The sequence below is a fragment of the Amborella trichopoda genome, chromosome 4 (genome assembly GCF_054954075.1).
Source record: "Amborella trichopoda isolate Santa Cruz 75 chromosome 4, AtrichopodaSantaCruz75HAP2 v2.0, whole genome shotgun sequence".
Taxonomy (NCBI): Eukaryota; Viridiplantae; Streptophyta; class Magnoliopsida; order Amborellales; family Amborellaceae; genus Amborella; species Amborella trichopoda.
The window spans coordinates 29,532,311-29,538,550 of NC_142339.1; the positions used below are offsets into that span (position 1 = coordinate 29,532,311).

The 6,240-nt window shown below is 31.6% G+C and overlaps 1 pseudogene; it reads left to right on the top strand.

The window, feature by feature from the left end:
• Positions 1 to 404: 404 nt before the first annotated feature.
• LOC148782399 (uncharacterized) lies at positions 405 to 5,952 on the top strand (annotated as a pseudogene).
• Positions 5,953 to 6,240: the final 288 nt, after the last annotated feature.

A 6,240-nucleotide genomic window follows, 5' to 3' on the forward strand; every position in this document is an offset into this window, starting at 1 on the left:
CTCCGCTAGGTAGCCAAGTCTTGTCAAAGCCCTCGTTGTTGAAGCGAAGAAAACTTCACCAAGCAACGAGAGAGAGCGCTAGTGCGAAAGCGGTTGCGCGGTAGTTCATCTGTTTTCTTATTGCGCGCTAGCGCGAAAGCCGTTGAGTGGTAGCTCATATGATTTCTTGCTGGTCGCGCTAGCTGTGAAAAAAACTACGTGTGTTAGCACGCACGTAGGCGCGAAGACAAGCAAGAAAACAGATGCGCTAGCGGAGCGTTAGTGCCCTTGCTTCTTGCTTTCGAGCTGTAGTTTGCTGGGTGCTAGCACACTCCAGCAAGAAAATGGATGCGCTAGAGGCACGGCGCGTTAGCGCCCTTGCGTCTTTCTTTCGAGCCAGCGAAAAAAACAGATGCGCTAGCGGCATGTTAGCGCCCTTGCTTCTTGGCTTTCGAGCCTACACTTGCTGGCTTTTTGCTCTTGCTTTGCCAGTGGTAACAAAGAGCTTTGCCAGTAGTAGCAAGGTCTAACTATTGGCTGGCCTTTCTGCTTTTATGTTAAGCAAAGAACTCTCAAACCTGTGCTTTGCAAGAGCAAAAAGCCCTCAACAACGACTGCTTCTATGTTGCTAAGTCTTGTGAAAGCCCGAGTTTGAGAGGGTGGTTTTGCTAAGTCTTGTCAAAGCCCTCGTTCAAGAGTTTGCTCTTGCAAAGAAAAAGTAGAAGAGGGCTTTGACAATACTTGGATACCACTAGCAAAGCTCATTGCCTACACTGCCTTCATTGGGATCGACCACTATTCTCAATTTAAAAAGGCGGGGAACTGTTGTTCATTGGAGCACCGGAGTACAGACGTTGTTCCCACCATTGAGGTCAGAGTGTGGGACTGATCCTTCCAATGATAAAGACCCAAAACTTCTTCGTTTCGTTGATAAAACCAACGTAAATATCATATTAACTCTCTCTCGTCCAATAAGAGTTTCCAAGAGTGACTTAACGAAATTCTCTCCATTCCAAAGCTGCGTAAGGCACCCCCCAGAACAAACCCCACCCCTCTTCCTTCCCTTAATGAAAGACCCTCGTCCCACTTCCTATTAGTACTAAGTACTACTAATAGTACTAGTACCATTAGTAGTACTACTAGTATTAATATTTAGTACTACTAGTATTAGTAGTACTAATAAAACTACTACTAAGTAGTAGTACTAACACTAGTAATAATAGTAGTACTAGTACTACTAGTAATAATATTAGTAAGTACTACTAGTAGTGTAACTAGTAGTACTTACTAGTAGTAGTACTAGTAGTACTTATTAGTACTACTGTTACTAGTAGTACTTAGTAATAGTGCTAATAGTAGTACTACTAATACTATTAGTATTACTACTAGTACTACTATTAAGTAGTACTAATATTACTAGTAGTAATACTAATAGAATTTGTAGTACTATTATTAGTACTAATAGTAATAATAATACTACTAATAGTAGTATTATTACTATACTATTTAATACTATAATAATAGTACTATTATTACTATTACTATTGTACTACTAGTAGTACTAAGCATTAGTACTAGTACTAATAGTACTACCACAAGTATTACTACTAATAATACTTAGTAATAGTAACAATAGTAATAGTAAAATAGTAGTATAGTAGTATTAGTAGTAATAATACTACTAGTACTAATAATACTACTAATATTATTAGCACTAATAGGACTACCATTAGTAGTAGTAGTATTAGTACTACTAAGTACTAATAGTACTAATACTAGTATTAATACTGCTAGTAATAGTACTATTATTAATATTAGTACTACTACTACTACTTATTACTCTTAGTAGTACTACTACTTGTAGTTATACTACTAATAGTAAACTAGTAATATTATACTAATAGTAATTGTACTAGTACTGGTAGTATTAATACTACTAATAGTAATATTAATACTAGTATTAATACTACATAGTAGTAAGTACTATTATTAGTAATAGTAGCACAATTATACTAGAAGTACTTAGTACTAATACTAGTACTTTTATTAGCATTACTATTAGTAGTAGTAGTAGTTACTATACTAGTATTAGTACTACTAATATTAATAGTAATAATACTAAAATAGTATTAGTAGTAGTAGTACTAGTATTATTAGTATTACTAGTAATACTAGTAGTATTACTAGTACTACTACTACTTACACTAATAATAGTAGTAATACTAGTACTACTATTATACTAATAGTTACTATTAGTAGTACTAATCATACTAGTATTAATACTAGTAATAGTAGTAGTACTACTACTGATTCTAGTAGTAGTAGTACTACTACTACTAGTTCTAGTAGTAGCAGTATTACTACTACTAGTTCTAGTAGTAGTAGTACTACTACTGGTTCTAGTAGTAGTAGTACTACTACTAGTAGAACTAATAGTCCTATTAGTAGTATTACTAATAGTACTAATAATACTAGTACTACAACTAGTATTATTAATATTACTAGTAGTATTACTAGTACTACTAGTACTAATAGTAGTAGTACTTTAGTACTATTGCTAATAGTACCTGTACTTACTTTTAATACTTACTATTAGTAGTGATAGTAATAGTATTATTAGTAGTAGTAATACTAGTACTATTATTACTACTAATTGTAGTACTATTTATTAGTACTAATAGTAGTAATAATAATACTACACTAGTAATACTAATAGTAGTAGTAGTATTACTACTACTACTACTAATAGTACTAATAGTAATACTACTACTAGCACTACTAGTAGTGATGCTACTACTACTACTACTAGTACTAGTAGTACTATTATTATTAGTAATAATAGTACTTAGTACTTTGAAATAATAAGTATTACTACTATTACTAAAATAATACTAGTATTACTACTACTAATAATATTACTATTAGTAGTACTAATAATAGTATTAATATTATTACTATTAATACTTATAGCATTAATATTACTAGTATATAACTAGTACTACTAGTACTAGTAATAGTACTAAGTAGTAATCTTAATAGCATGAATACTAGTAATAGTAGTAGTACTACTAGTAGTATTACTAGTAGTAATAGTAGAACTACTATTAGTACTACTCTAAGTAGTATACTACTTAGTAATATTACAATTACTAGTAGTACTAATACTAATAATACTATAAGTAGTACTTAGTAGTAATAGTAAGTACTAGTAGTACTTAGTACTGATACTAAGTAGTATTACTACTAGTAGTACTAATATTAGTAGTACTAATAATATTAATATTATTACTATTAGTACTAATACTATGAGTAGTAGTATTACTATGTTCTAGTACTATTAGTAGTACTTGTACTAAGTACTATTAATATTAGTATTAGTACTACAACTACTATTAATAATGATGGTAGTACTAGCACTAATAATAGTAGTACTATTAGTAATATTATTATTGATAGTAATAGTACTACTACTAGTTATATAACTAATAGTAGTACTACTACTCCTACTACTACTAATAGTAATAGTAGTAGTACTACTACTAATAGTTTTAGTACTAATATTATTATTGGTACTATTATAATAGTACTATTATTACAAATAGTAGTAGTACTGTTAACTGTTAGTAGTAGCAATAGTAGTACTAATAATAGTAGTACTACTAGTACTATTATAGTAGTACTATTACTACTAAGTACTACTACTTGTAATAGTACTTAGTAGTACTATTGTTATAGACTACATTGCTGACAATATGGGTACTGAAACAATATGGTCATATGGGTTCTCTCAGGCCACTATTTAGAAGATCACAAAATGTGCCAATTGTAAAATGGAGTGTCTACACTCTGTCTGATGAGTGTCCATCATAGCTATCCCATGACAATCTCATTAAGAAGAACCCACTATTTTTACATTCTCATGCTATAGGAAATTAAAGAAACCGGTCGGCAAATGTCGAAACTACTTCAATGTCCATCAAAGGGGTCACAAACTGTTAAACTATAAGTCCTACACTCTACTCAAAAATTATTTTCCATAAGAAACCTCCACATAAGTACTAGTAGTATTAGAAGTACTAGTAGTAGTATTACTAATAGTAATAGTAGTACTATTAACTAATACTACTACTATTGTAGTACTATTACTACTACCAGTAGTACTAACTACTAGTATTAGTAGTACTATTAGTACTACTACTAGTATTAGTAGTACTATTACTAGTATTACTAATAATATTATTACTACTAGTACTAATATTAATAATAATAGTAATAGTACTACTACAAGTAATATTAATAGTAAGTAGTACTATTATTGGCACTACTACTAATTATTACTACTACTAATAATACTAGTACTAATAGTAGTATTAGTATTAGTACTAGTACAATTAGTAGTATTAATAGTACTTAGTAGTACTATTAGTACTACTACTACTAGTACTTTTTTACTAATAGTACTATTATACTATTAATAGCACTAGTAGTATTACTAGTATTAGTAGTATTATTGTAAGTAGTAGTAGTACTAGTATTATTAGTAGTACTACTATTAATAGTAGTACTAGTAGTAATACTACTTTTACTAGTACTAAAAGTAGTAATACTTTTTGCTACTAGTACTAGTAATAGTAGTGCTGCTAGTACTAGTAATAGGAGTACTACTAGTACTAGTAATAGTAGTACTACTAGTACTAATAGTAGTAAGTACTAGTAGTACTTACTAGTACTAGTAGACTAGTATTAGTACTACTAGTACAACTAATATTAGTACTAGTAGTAGTACTACTATTAGTGTTACTACTACTACGATTAGTAGTACTACTATTAGTGTTACTACTACTACTAGTACTACGATTAGTAGTACTACTATTAGTGTTACTACTACTATTATTACTCCTATTAGTAATACTACTATTAGTGTACTATTACAAATAGTAATACTACTAGTATTAGTACTATTACAAGCACGTACTAATGGTACTACTGAGTATTATTACTAATAATACTAATAGTAGTATTACCACTAGTAGTAATAGTCCTACTATAATAGTACTTGTAGTACTATTATTATTAGTACTAGTATTATTAATATTACTAGTACTACTACTATTTGTAATAGTAGTACTATTATAGTAGTACTAATAGTGGTATTAGTACTATTTGTACTAGTATTATTAGTAATACTATTATTACTACCATTAGTAGTGCTATAACTACTACTATTAGTTGTAGTACTAGTATACGAATACTACTACTAATACTACTAGTACTACTACTACCAGTAGTACTAGTACATCAGTAATAGTATTAATAGTAGTACTACTATTAGTACTAATACTACTACTTGTATTAGTACTAGTATTAGTAAGTACTAATAGTAGTTGAAGTACTTCCAAAGGCATCCTCTGATTTCAGAATAAAAAATGGAAGATTGGCTATGGAGATTCCGTACGGTCGGAGATTTGTACATAAACAAAGGGGTTCGGTAGGAAAGTCATTTCGATCCAATCAATTCTTAGGGTTCGAAAAGATACTGGATATGTCAGTGACCTATCACGACAAAGCACCCTCCGAGGGCATGGAATGTCGAAATTTTCGGTCAGAATCTCGAATGTAATGTCTCTGTTAAATTCACCGGTCAAAATACGGGAATACCCATTCAATAAGAGGTCGGAGAAGCGAAATATACGATATCACAAACATATATTACTCGCGGCTAAATATGAATTGAGACAAAAGCTTTATAAAGCCTTTTGTAAAGACCCCGATCTTCCTAGTGATATGCGGAACAAACATCATTATAAGTTGTCCAAGTTCCCAAGAAATAGTTCATTTGCATGAGTAGGAAACCAATGTATTTCCACAAGTCGCCCTTATTCCGTATATGAGTTCTTTTGCATTTCCTGTATCTTTTTTTGTGGCTTAGCATCTCGAGGTCCTTTGATGGGCATAAAGAAATCATCTTGTTAGCCAACCACCAAACAAATAGAACAAAGGTGGGCTTTGTTGCTGACAAGGTAAGTAGGTCCATTACCGGCTACCGGCCAGCTCCGGACAGAAGAAGAGACCTAACAAAGTAATCCCTGATCTGGCATCAGAGATGCTAACGGGACGGGAATCGAAGTGGGGGACCTCTCTACCGCACCTGTCTCCCAAGACAGAGACTACGTAGGGGGTACTACTCTTGGAAAGAGATAATATCACAGCGTGAACATAACAAAAAGTTACTAATGTAACTCCTGAAAGCGAGTGAAGTGC